The sequence below is a fragment of the Papio anubis genome, chromosome 7 (genome assembly GCF_008728515.1).
Source record: "Papio anubis isolate 15944 chromosome 7, Panubis1.0, whole genome shotgun sequence".
In the NCBI taxonomy this organism is placed as follows: Eukaryota; Metazoa; Chordata; class Mammalia; order Primates; family Cercopithecidae; genus Papio; species Papio anubis.
Genome location: NC_044982.1, coordinates 88368433 through 88381395, shown reverse-complemented (window position 1 = coordinate 88381395; position 12963 = coordinate 88368433). Strand labels below are relative to the sequence as shown.

The 12963-nt window shown below is 41.0% G+C and overlaps 1 protein-coding gene across 1 annotated transcript in view; it reads right to left on the bottom strand.

Annotated features, from left to right (window-relative positions):
• The window catches only part of CERS3 (ceramide synthase 3), a 125233-nt gene extending 119553 nt beyond the window's left edge, over positions 1–5680 (bottom strand). The window contains exon 1 of the mRNA XM_003901437.4: positions 5097–5680. The gene's annotated coding sequence lies outside the window, so the exon portion shown is untranslated. The remainder of the gene's footprint in view (positions 1–5096) is intronic.
• Between the last annotated feature and the right edge of the window lie 7283 nt (positions 5681–12963).

The window sequence follows — 12963 nt, the reverse complement described above, 5'->3', positions numbered from 1 at the left end:
AGAAATCACTGTCTACCCAAGGTCATACACATATTCTGTTTTGTCATCTAGAACAATGCTGTTCAGTAGGAAAAAAATGGGAGTAACATATGTAATTTTAAATTTTCTAGTATTTCAGGTACTCAATAGCCACATGTGGCTAGCAGCTGCCACATTGGACGGTGAAGATCTAGAAGTTATATTGTTTTACCTATCACATCTAGATTAATACTTAGAGCTGTACAAATTTTAAGATGAGACTCAAGACTCATTTATTTGTACATGGACATTCAAATGGCCGTCCTTTCCTGTAGTGCCAATGTTGTCATAAATCAAAGGTCCAAATTTGTGGAGGTTTTTTTCTATCATCTTAGTCCATTGGTCTATTGTTCCCTAGTTGATTATAATTTTCAGAGAGTATTGAGAACCACTACCAGTAGGTCACAAAATTAATCAGTAGTTTATGACCAGAAATTTTGTAAAGTGTAATGAAATGAAATAGAAAACATCAATATCTATAGGTATTGCTTTTATGAAACTATTATTTCAGAATTGTGTGTGTGTATGTATCCTAAGTTGAGATCTGAAAAGTATTTCTTGCTATCAGTAATGGTTAAAAACGTTTGAAAATCACTGCAATAGTGTAATCTACACAACAATCACTTAGAAAAATTCAAGTTGCATACAATTTTATAGTCATCCTAGAATAGCTCTGAAGTTTTACTCTTACACAATTAGTTATAGCCCAGAATTCCACATAAGGCAGATCTCTGTTGGAATAAAGCCAGGAAAAGCAAGCTACAGCTAATGGGATAGGAATAGCTCATTATGAAACCCTGTAACTTTGACCCAAAGTGGAATATAGTAATGATCCTGTGATGTGAACATTACAAATGAAAATTGCTAATCTGCAGAATTTGACATTTGTTCAGCATCAGTATATCGTATGTTTTTAAAGTTTTAATCATGTGTCAAACAAGAAAACAAACTTTGAGGGGAAGAAATTGAAGCCAAGTTAGTTATTAAATGATGTCAAGTAATCTTCATTATTGAAGAAAATGCTTTCAGAATGTTTTGTTTAAATTTTGAAATAATTAGTTTATTGTTCAGCTGTGTCAGGGTCAATCCAATCAACAAGTATTTATTGACTATCCAGTAAAATATGTCTGGCAAAGAAATCAAAATAAAACAAATAGACCTTATCCCAGCAGAGAATTAAATGGATTATCACATGATTTTTCTTCACTAAGTACTTCATCTTAGAACATGAATATAGTAAGTAAAAATGGCTTCAAGCTCCTTAATGTAATATTTTACCTCTTCAAATAACCTAAATATATGCCTTACCTGTGAATTTTACACTTTTCTCATTACTGAGAAATGTATGCCTCTTTTGGTTGTGTTTTCATATTATGCACATGCACACATGCACACATGTGTGTGTATGCGTGTGAGTGTATGTTTACCAATCCTGAGCAGACAGATTTGGGAATTTTGGTTAAATATCTTAGTTTCCTGGTATTTCCTAAAGATTTAACTCAGGAAACAATAAAAAGGAAACTTTCCATTAGATCGAAATATACAATCTCAACACCAGCACAAATCGTCTCCACAGATTTTCCAGCGGCCAGGTAGGCCAAAAAATAAATAACCAGAACCCTTTAATTTTATATTTGAGTAGCAAGAAGATACTCACAGATGGAGAAATTTAAAATTCTCATATTTGGGAAAGGTAAAATTTATTTCATGGACATCCAAGTCAAATCTCATCAGAGCTATTTTCTATTTATTAATGGAACTTCTCAGCCTTGAAATTATGATAATAACAACCTTTGGAAGTGATCTAACTGAAGCCCATTTACAATTGAACATCTGTCCACCATCAACAGAAAGCCCTGTGGAGAATTGTGGCTGTTACAGTTTTGTACAAGGTCAAAGATTCTTAATCTCTCCGTTCACTTGCCAATTGGGGTTTTTATACATAACCCTAATTTATTTATTTTAATTAGACTTTTAGCTTCATTTGTTTTCATCATTTAAAATTCCAGCTACAAGGACAAATCTTAAGGCAGTACATACAGTATGGCTGTAAAATGATGGACTTGATTGTTGCACAGGACTTAGGAAAATAAATCCTGCTACTTTAGAATACCTTCTTTCATACTGCCAACTGTCTGGTCTGTCTAGGGTCGGCACAAGGATTTCTTCAGTCATCCTAGGTCCACTCAGTAAATAAAACCACAAACTCGGCCTGTATAAGATCAGTTAGATTGTTGTAGTGTGTGTTGAGGTGTTTCCAGGAGAAAAAAGAATCTACCTGCAGCTGATTCCAGAGAGAGCTTCCCTGTGTTCCCCTCTGCTATCTCTCTGCTATGATCTGAAGTTTCTCCAGATTCAGATATAGAGACAGATTGCCAAAACACCATTCTTGATGCCAGCTGGCCTACTTGATGAACTTGACTGAAGGCTTTTTGCCAAAACATAAGTCAATCGCTTTTGTCCCAAATCCATCCTTATAAAGGTGTATATCTGCAGGTCAATCTTTGCATCGCATCCCTAAATTCGTGTTGGGGAGGGCTTGGGAAGTCCAAGCTTGTTGTGTGGATGGCTTGGGGCCCAAGATAAATGAACAGTTGCCACGATACACTCTGTGCTCTGTGAGCGAAGGGAGCTCCCTTGGAGCCAGCCCAGCACCCTCCTTCCATGAGCACTCTGCCAGCTCCTGGCAGTGCTTCTGCTGTGGTATGGAGGCCAGGGAAAACCCACATAAACTCTCTCTCTGTGTGTGTGTGTGTGTGTGTGTGTGTGTGTGTGTGTGTGTGTGTAAAAACATAACTTTCCTGGCCTACCACAACAAACTGACTTTTGAAAAAGAAGTATCTAATGTTCTTGCTCTTTGCCTGATTTTACTGTGCTTTGGGGGACTTTTGGCATAGGACATTCAGTACTTTGCTTAAGAGGCTGTTTGAAAGCTGGATCAGCTCCACAAAGGAAGATAATCGCAAAGTGATTTCCCAAGAAAGTACACTAGGATATAAGGAACAAGTACCAGTGGAAAGGCAACTCCCTGAGGGCAGGGACTTGTCTACTTTGTTCACTGGTGGTACCCCCAGTCCTAGAACAGGATCCAACATGTCAAGAGCATGAAGAAATCACTGCAAAATGGGGAAATTAATACTGTTTACCAAGGGCCTACCCTCTGTCAGGTCCTACGGAAGGCATTTGACATACCCTGCCTTTTTATGCCTTATAATAAACAACCTCGTTTGATGGATGTTATAATAATTATCTTATAAATAAGGTAACTGAGATTTGAAGAATTTCACTGATTCCAGGGTCACACCTGGAATCCCAGCACTTTAGGAGGCTGAGGTGGGCACATCACTTGAGGCCAGGAGTTCAAGACTAGACTGACCAACATGGCAAAACTCCCATCTCTACTAAAAATACAAAAAAAAAAATTAGCTTGGTATGGTGTCACATGCCTGTACTCCCAGCTACTTGGGAGGTTGAGGCATGAGAATCACTTGAACCCAGGAAGCAGAGGTTGCAGAGAGCCAAGATCATGCCACTGCACTCCAGCCTCAGTGACAGAGCGAGACTCCATCACAAAAAAATAAAAAAGGAATTTCAGTGACTTGCCAGGGTCACAGTTAGTAAGCAGGATTCAGGAATTTGAATTTTGATCTGTCTTTCTAGTCAATGTTCTGTCCACCACACCAAGCCTTCCCCCAGCAGCAGAAGCAGGCGATAAATTGATTGATTTTGGCCTTTTGTTATAAGATACCAAGTTAGAGTGTTTGAATATTATCATGGCTTCAGGAATCCCTCCACACAACAAGGACCCTGTGAGGGGTTAATGGAATTGAATGGGAATATAGAATGGGCTGAAATCATATATCTTAGTGTGTAGAAAGGCAATAAAACTGTGGCTTTCTCACATCCCTACTGTACCACTGTAAATCTCACTAAGCCTCAATTCCTCATCTGAAAGTGGCATATCATGAGCCCTAAATGGGAAAATGCATGTACACACAGCAAGGACTTAGTAAATGTAGATTATTATTAGCCCAGAATGATCTTCAAACTTATGTAAATCAATTTGATTGATACTTTAGAAAAAGGCAGAAATATTGTTAATGAGAGGACCACACAATTATTACCTTTATGAACATATACTTATTTTCTCTTTAAAGAATTTGTCCCTTTTTCCAGAAATTCTGTTGATGAAATTATAAATGGAAACCTCTTTTAAGAAAAACAAAAGGCTTATAGGGGGAAGGCAATGAAAAGGTGAAGTTTCAAGTCAAACACTCACTTATGGTAGAGAAGGCACTTGAACATTGTGGGTTAATGAATAAATTAAAATTCATTATCTGGTCAGCCCTAAAGGTTTATTTCCCTTGCTTTGTGTAAAGCTTTCAAAAATAAAAACGCTTAACAGAACATTCTTGCTAAACGTTTGCTTGGATCAGAAAAAGTAGTTTGATTTTGTTTCATTTCTTTTGCATGAGACTGGCAGCCTTAGAACTAAACAGCTAATTTCTCCTGGCATGACATTGAGCACTATATCTCTCAGGACAGCAGCAGCTTAGGAAGGCTTGCCACTAGGGGTGAGCAAGTCCCACCTTGTTCTCAGTTTAAGGCACTCTGAGATGGTCTGAAATGGCCTTTGCCATGCCACCTGGCAAAGATCTGTGGTGACCCCTTTCATTCCACCTGGAGTCAGGGCTTTCCTAATAAACCAAGCTACGCCGAGTATTCAGCGCATGTGATTTCATTGCCCAAACCATTCTTCCTAACCCTCAATGAATCAGTTTAAACTCGCCCGAGAGCAATGCAGGTCAGGAGTGGAAGTTTGGACTCAACATTTACCCTCCACTACTAAACACTTACAAGCAAAACTCTACAAAGCAAAGGGCCCCAAGTCTGTCTTTTCTGTATTTCTCCCAAACATCAGACTTCATTTAGCTGCCTCTCCCCTACTCTCTGTCTCCTCTCCCTCTCTCTGTCACGCACCCAGGCACACATACACCCAGAAGCTCACACACGGAATCACGGCCACCTTGGTTTTGAAAGTCGTCAAATTCTAACTACATCAATGAGATGGTGCCTACCTTTCTGAAATGTCAGTCCACAAAAGGTGCCCCTTGCTTGTGAAGTGTAGTCAGAGAGCAGCTTCCAGCATTCCAGCCAGCTTCGTTCTCCTCAGAGAGCAACACACCTCATCTCTGCGTAAGCCCTGAAATTCCTTCAGAGACCCACCCTCCAAAGTTGCAAGTCGAGATTTCTGACTGAGGGCAGTCAGTGACGTGAGGCAAAGCTACTGGATGGCACCTCAGGTTCTTCCTGATGGGATGTTGCTTCCTGTTTCGCCACTTTGAGAAAAGAAAACTGGAATTCAGTCAGACATTGAGTTACAAATGCATCAATTGCCTCATCGTTGTCGCCTTTTGGTGCACACAGTCATTCATCAACAGGATGATCTTGCTGTTTGTATTAAAAGGAAAGGGCTTATGCGCAGAGAACCCCAAAACACCAGTCATAACCCTGCACTGTCCTAGGAGCTGGTTTGACAAGTATAGTACTCTCCAGAAAACAGGCAGGGCTCTTGCTAACTAAATCACCACCATGCCACAAAACTCATCCACTAAGGGCATTGGTCCACAGGAATGTGATTTATCTGCCTTCTTCCTAGGAATTGAGAAAAAAATTACTTTTTTGAATCATATAACCGCCAAAAAATAAAATAGTCTGGCAATCTTTTCTTTTTAGAACAGTCAGATATAATTTGTATTTTTATCTGTTTGTCTCTAAGAACAATCATCATAGGTAAAGACAGATAAGCTCATTAGTATCAGGAAATAAACATTGTTGCTTGTCTCCATGTGCTTGAACCACTACAATTTCAAAGGCAAGTGTGGATGCATTTTATAGTGTTCATTTGAGATGTAACCTTTGAAGCCATTTTCACTTTCTTTTGCCTGAAGATGAAACAACTCTGGGCTTGGATTATTTAAAGGTGCTTTGACAAGTAGAGAGCTTCAACAAGTTGATTCCTGTATCACTCATAAACCAAACATTAGCAGTACCGCCCACTCTGAGAGCCTGATTCTCATTAGCTGTCTTCAACTGCTGAAAGACAGTTTTCCTTTTTCATCAGCTAATAGATGACCGCAAATTAAAAATAGACTGGATGCAGATAAAGGGAAATGCCAGTTTCAAATTCATTGAAGCTCCAAAGTTTCTCAGATTTCACTAATGAATTTAGTTCAAAGAGAGAAGATTGATAAATGCCCTTCCTTTCACTGGGTACTTCTCACTCAATGCTTCATAGTCTGCCTTTCTCTTCGAAGACTTTCTCTTTTTCATTAATGGGCTCATACATTTTTAAAACCATCTGGCAGAAGCGTTGAACTTAAAGCACTGAGATAGGCTCAGCTCAGGTCTGCCTCATTTCCTGCCAGGAGATCACTGCAGAATTGGTTTCCTGACATGAGGCTTTCTATGTCTGGTCCATCTTCATCCAATTGTCACCTAACTCATGTTCCCATTCTCATTTCTTTTTCTTCTGCTGATTAAACTCTACCAGCCACTTTCCTCCTATAGGATCAAGACCAGGTTCCGTGGTACAATGGCCTGGTTGCAACCTGCTGCTCCAGGACCTCCTTTTGCCCTTTCCCACTATATTCCAGACACAACATTGGGCAGCTTCTGAGCCCTTGCCATGAGCTGCTCTCTCGCCTCTGTGCGTAATGAAAGTCTGAATCCTGCTCAAGTTTCTCTAGCCTCGGCCCTCTCTGTTCTGTAGGCATACCTTTATTGCAACACTTACTACACTATCACAACTTAACTGATTTTTGTATCTGCTTCCCCACTACTTTGGGAATCGTCACTGGACAAGTCGTAGATGTCTTTCTATCCCTGGAGCTCAGCTGTTCAATACTGGTCAAACAATTAGTACCCCAAACTGTGATCATCCAACACTCATTTTTAATCCAGGGATATCTTGGAAAAGAATGCTCCTGAACCCTATTTTGGACTCTCTTTCTCAGAGTTAAACAAGCCAAAAGAATATTGGGGAATGAGGCTGGGCACAGTAGCTCACACCTGTAATCCCAGCACTTGGGAGGCCGAGGTGGGAGGATCCCTCAAGGTCAGGAGTTTGAGACCAGCCTGGCCACCATGGTGAAACCTGATCTCTATTAAAAATACAAAAAATCTCTACTAAAAATACAAAAAAAAAAAAAAAAAAAAAATGTGGGCATGGTGGCGGGCCCCTGTAAGCCCAGCTACTTGGGAGGCTGCGGCAGGAGAATTCCTTGAACCCAGGAAGCAGAGGTTACAGTGAGCCAAGATCACGCCACTGCACTCCGGCCTGGGTGACAGAGCGAGACTCTGTCTCAAACAAACAAACAAACAAACAGACAGACAAACAAAAAAACCCAACATTGTAGAACCACATGTTTTCATGCTTTGTTTTAGTCACTTCTATAATGAAACACATGTTATTTGCTGATAAAATATAATGTTCAAATCAAATCGGAACTATTCAGACATAGTTCCATAACTCCTGTTTAATCAAAAGAACCCCGTCAGCATCTGCTATCTTTTTTTGAGTCACCGTCAAGGTGTAATTCTTCCCTCTTCTTCAGGGATAAGATGTAAAAATGAGACTATTGCATAACTTGTGCTAGAGGGATGAGAGTGAGGAATTTTGAGGGTTTGCTGGTGAAGACTTTGTGGGAGCTGTGGATCTATGTGTAAGTCAAGTCATCTCCTCCATAGCTCCTCTGAGGAAAATAACCAAGGGCAGGAAATAGGCCATGTGTGGAGTTGAAAACAAAAGCAAATATGGTTCTCTCAAGGATTTCTAAGTTGATTCCTTTTTTCTTCTCTTTCTTACTTGTGCCTCACCATAAATGTATCAGTGCATTGCTAAGAGAAAAGACAGAACCCCAGGAAGCATTATAGGAAAGAGCAAGATGCATGCATGTGGGTGTCATTTCTCCTAGGTAGTACTTAGCTGTTTCCTTTTATGAGAAAACTGAAGCAGTGAGTTGAGACATTAAATCAGTTTTATATTGTGAATCCTCATGAATAGATATTAAGTCACTTATTAGTATGTTAATGATTCACTGCATTTTAAAAAGTGAACATCAGACCTCTGACAAATGAAATGTAGACAATTAAGCATGACAGTGGAGAGGTGTTGGAAGCAGTAGAGGTGCATTACAAAGCGTCTACTTGGTGACTTTCACATAGTAAATTGGGAAGGAGAGAGATAGGAGCAGTGTAGACCAGAGACAAACCCAGTCAAGGTTCTGGAGGGCCACTTAGGAACTAGAAGAGGAAAACACAGTAAGCCGGATGCAGGAAAATTGACTCTGGGCACCAGCAGCAAGATACTGCGCCAAAAGCTCTCCTAGCCAAGGGCAGAGGTCCCATAGATGCATGGGTATAGATGGGGAAGAAGGGGAAGCAGGCAACTTCTAAGCTGCATTTTATGCTTTCAGCCTATCCTTAACCTAATTTCCTAGAGAAGAAAATGTAAGAATCAACCGACTTTTCCCTCAAAGGAAGGAATCCCTTCCAAGAAACTTAACAAATACAGGTTTGGACTTATTGTGCTTAACCTAACCGGCAAAACTTTTGAGGTTTTACTATCAACAAACTGTTTTCCTCTCATGTTTTATCTTACCATTTTCATAGACCTTTCAAATGCTATTTGTTCACAGACAGAAATTTAAGTCAAAATGCTACCAAACTACCAGGTGCAGTGGCTCACACCTGCAATCCCAGCACTTTGGGAGGCCAACGCAGGAGGATTGCTTGAGTCCAGGAGATCACGACCAGCCTGGACAACATGGCAAAATCCTGTCTCTACAAGAAAAAAAAAAAATAATAAAAATAGCTGGGTATGGTAGCTGTGGTCCCAGCTACTTGGGAAGCTGAGGTGGGAGGATCACCTTAGCCTGTGAAGTCAAGGTTGCAGGGAGCTGTAATCCACCCAATACACTCCAAACTGAGCGACAGAGTAAGACCAAACTGCATTCTTTAAAGAAGTGTGTGGAAAAACTCCTGTGGGATAATATGAAACAAGCAAATGTCTTCACAAGTGGTTCCCCACTACACTGGGAATTCTCAAGGGACATGACTTAGGCATCTTTATATCCCTGGATCAATACCTGCCCCAATCAAATTGGAAGCCTATGTCTTATTGTCATAAAATCATCTCACCTCCCTGACACAATGATTCCTCTAGATCCCCACATGGATGATAGGATGAGAGGACCTGAATTTTATCCTCCCTTCCCCCCTCCACTCCGCTTCCACACTCACCCTGGCCCAGGGTTGAAAGCCTCTCTGCCGGATGACCTGAGAGGCCATTTGGTGACAAAGTGAGAAAACTAAGGAGAAGACCCTCTGTTGTCAAATTATTAGGAGAACAAGTGCTTCCCTGCATCCAGACTCCCCTGGGGGCCTCCCTCCCTACAAACTCCAGCCCCTCTCCTGCTTCATTTTCCTCCACGTCACCTGTCACCTTCTAACTTACTGTATCTCTTATCTGCCTCTCCCCCATGTAAGCTTCAGGAGGACTGGAATTTTCATCTGCCGTGTTCAGTGCTAAATCCCCAGGGGTTAGAACAGTTCCTGGCACAGAGTTGACACTTGATGCTGACAGCATACATTTATGTATCTATATATTTGCCATTGTGTCTCTTCCTCTCTACCACAGTAGGTAGTTACTTTTTGAAAGCCAATTCACTGGGTTCCTTCCTTCCTCCCTCCCTCCCTTCTTCCTTCCTTCCTTCCCTACCTCCCTCCTTCCTTCCTTCCTTCCTTCTTCCTTTTTTGAGATGGAGTCTTGCTCTGTCACCCAGGCTGGAGTGCAATGGCATGATCGCAGCTTACTGCAACCACTGCTTCCCGGATTCAAGCAATTCTCCTGCCTCAGTCCCCCAAGTAGCTGGAATTACAGGCACGTATCACCATGCCCAGCTAATTTTTTTGTATTTTTAGTAGAGACAGGGTTTCACCATGTTAGCCAGTATGGTCTCAATCTCCTGACCTTGTGATTCACCTGCCTCAGCCTCCCAAAGTGCTGGGATTACAGGCGTAAGCCACTGTGTCCAGCCCATTGCGTTCTTTCAAAACTTGAAGTCAGTATGCTGTGTCATGAAGGAGGTCAGCTCTGAGTTTGCTGGGAAACACGGGGATTTTTCCCTTGAAGAGTTTAGTCAATACTGAGAACTTCATGCAAAGGAGTCTTAGAATTAATTAGCATGTACTCTGGGAAGGCTACAGTGCTATATGCAGGCCAGACCACGTCACCATGTGAGCAGGCTCTCAACACAACTGTCTCTCTCAGCTCACCACCTCCTCTGAGGGCTGGCCAGATGGGTAATGGCCACTTATGCCTACAGCCCCTGGCTATAGGTGTGGCTGTCAATGATGGGACAGGACATGGCTCAACTTGCCTCCTCCAGAAAATGTTCATTGCTAACCCCCAATACCACTTTGTGCTCACTATGTGACCTTATTCTTATTAGCTGTGTGACTCCAGACAAGCTACTTAACCTCTCAGTCCTCAGGTTTCTCAACTTCAAAAGGAGGAAAATAATAGTGATAGCTATTAGAGTTAGAACATTGAATGAGCATTTAGAACACAGCCTGGCTCATAGCAAGCACAATGTGAATATTAGCTAAGATTATGGTTATGCTGACTATAATTATTAGTAGTATTGTAAAAGGAAAATAAATCATGGGACCCCAAAATCACTAAGCTAAAGGGAAAAGAAACTGGAAATTGCTCAGGGCAAACCTGCCTCCCATTCTATTCAAAGTCACCCCTCTGCTCACCAAGATAAATACACATCTGATTGCCTCATTTGGAGAGGCTAATCAGAAACTCAAAAGAATGCAACTCAAATTGCTTAAGGCAAACCCTAAGGAATTTCCAGTTTATTTTTCCCTTTAGCTTAGTGATTTTGGGGCCCCAAGATTTATTTGCCTTTCACAATACTAATAATAATTATATTCATCATAATCATAATCATAGCTAACATTCACTCTGTGGTTGCTATGACTTAGGTATTGTTCTAAGTGCTTTTCAATATATTAACTCATTCAATGTTTTTACAACTCTGTAATTTGTCTCTTACCAACCTATGACCTGGAAGTCCCCTCCCCACTTCAAATTGTCCCACCTTCACCTCAAGTTGTTCCACCTTTCCAGACTGAACCAATGTACATCTTACACCTATTGATTGATGTCTCATGTCTCCCTAAATTGTATAAAACCAAGCTGTGCCCCTACCACCTTGGGCACATGTCTTCAGGACCTCGTGAGGCTGTGTTATGCATGTGTGTCCTCGGCCTTGGCAAAATAAACTTTCTAAATTAACTGAGACCTGTCTCAGATTTTGGGGTCCATAGTATATTTAATTATTTTATCCTTATGTTACTTTGTAACAGCCTTTATTTTATACACATAGACTTAGTTTCTCCACTTAAATTTTGAGTACAAGGATTGTGTAAAGTTTCCAAGTTGCAGGCATTACTGTTCTCTGAACATAGCATTCAGTCATTAACTCATTCAGCCAGTATTTATTGTTTCATACTATGCACCAGGCTCATCACATCTTTTGAAGGACCTAAGGATGTCAAGAATAAAAATATAGCATGACTGCCAAAACAGACACAAGCACACACTCACAGACCTATTATACAGAAGTGCAGAAAGAAGTATCCATATGTGTATGTGATGTGGGTATATTCATATGCTCATATGTAAATACAAATTAAGACCACAGAGAAGATTGACTCTCAAGATTTACTATTTCATATCCCACATCCATGAAAGAATAAACCATGCATTTTATTTTTTATTCTTGTTTTTGAGACAGGGTTTTGCTTTGTTGCTCAGGCTGGAGTGCATCAGCGTGATCATGGCTCGCTGCAGCCTCAACCTCCTGGGCTCAGGGATCCTCCTACTTTAGCCTCCCAAGTAGCTGGGACCACAGGCACATGCCACCGTGCCTGGTTAGTTTTTGTATTTTTTGTAGAGACAAGGTTGCACCATGTTGCCCAGACTGATCTCGAATTCCTGAGCTCAGATGAACTGCTCACCTTGGCCTCCCAAAGTGCTGAGATTACTGGCATGAGCCACCATGCCCGGCCTAAGCTGTGGATTTTAAATGAGGAGCTAAGACTACATAATATGAAATTAGGAAATAGAAGTAGGCAGATAAAGTGTCCACCTCCCCAAATAACCAATCCCATGACTGTCTTAGTTTGGAAGATAGAACTTAGTAGCTCCAATATCCACAATTCCTTTACTGAACACTGTGCTGGGCATCTCAGTCAATGCTCCATGTGCTTTGAATAGATTTATATGAGTTGTGCCACCACTAAACAGATAGGAGGACTAAAGAGGTAAGAGGGCAATGAGTGTCTGAATGATATCTGGGCTGTCGATACCATGTAATATCTGAACAAGACAATGAAGAAACAAAATGCTTCCTATTCATCTAGCCATCATTCATCTGACACATGTATTGCACAAGGTACTTGAAATACAAAGATGAAGGCAATATCCCAGATCTCAAGGAGATTATGACCTAGCTTTTCCCTCTTCCTGCTGTTCTACCACCTATCCCATATCCTACCCTGCCACTTGCTAACACAGAACTGGGAGAACTACTTGGGAAACCTAGGACACTCAAGAAGGGGTACCCTCTCTTCAGCCTGTGAATTCTCTAGTGGAATTTTTTAAAAAGCAAAATGGGGTGCCCTATGAAAACATAAGCTAGGCTAAGTTTCATAATGTCAGCCAACTATGACCCATTCCCAAGAAGAAGATACTCACACTCTCTGCCTTCTCATTAACAAAAGATTTGGTTGTTCCAGAGGGCATTAGAGAAATGTAGACCAAGCTTGAGGTTGAAGTGAGCATGTGTAGCATTGTGGCTGTTTGGCAGT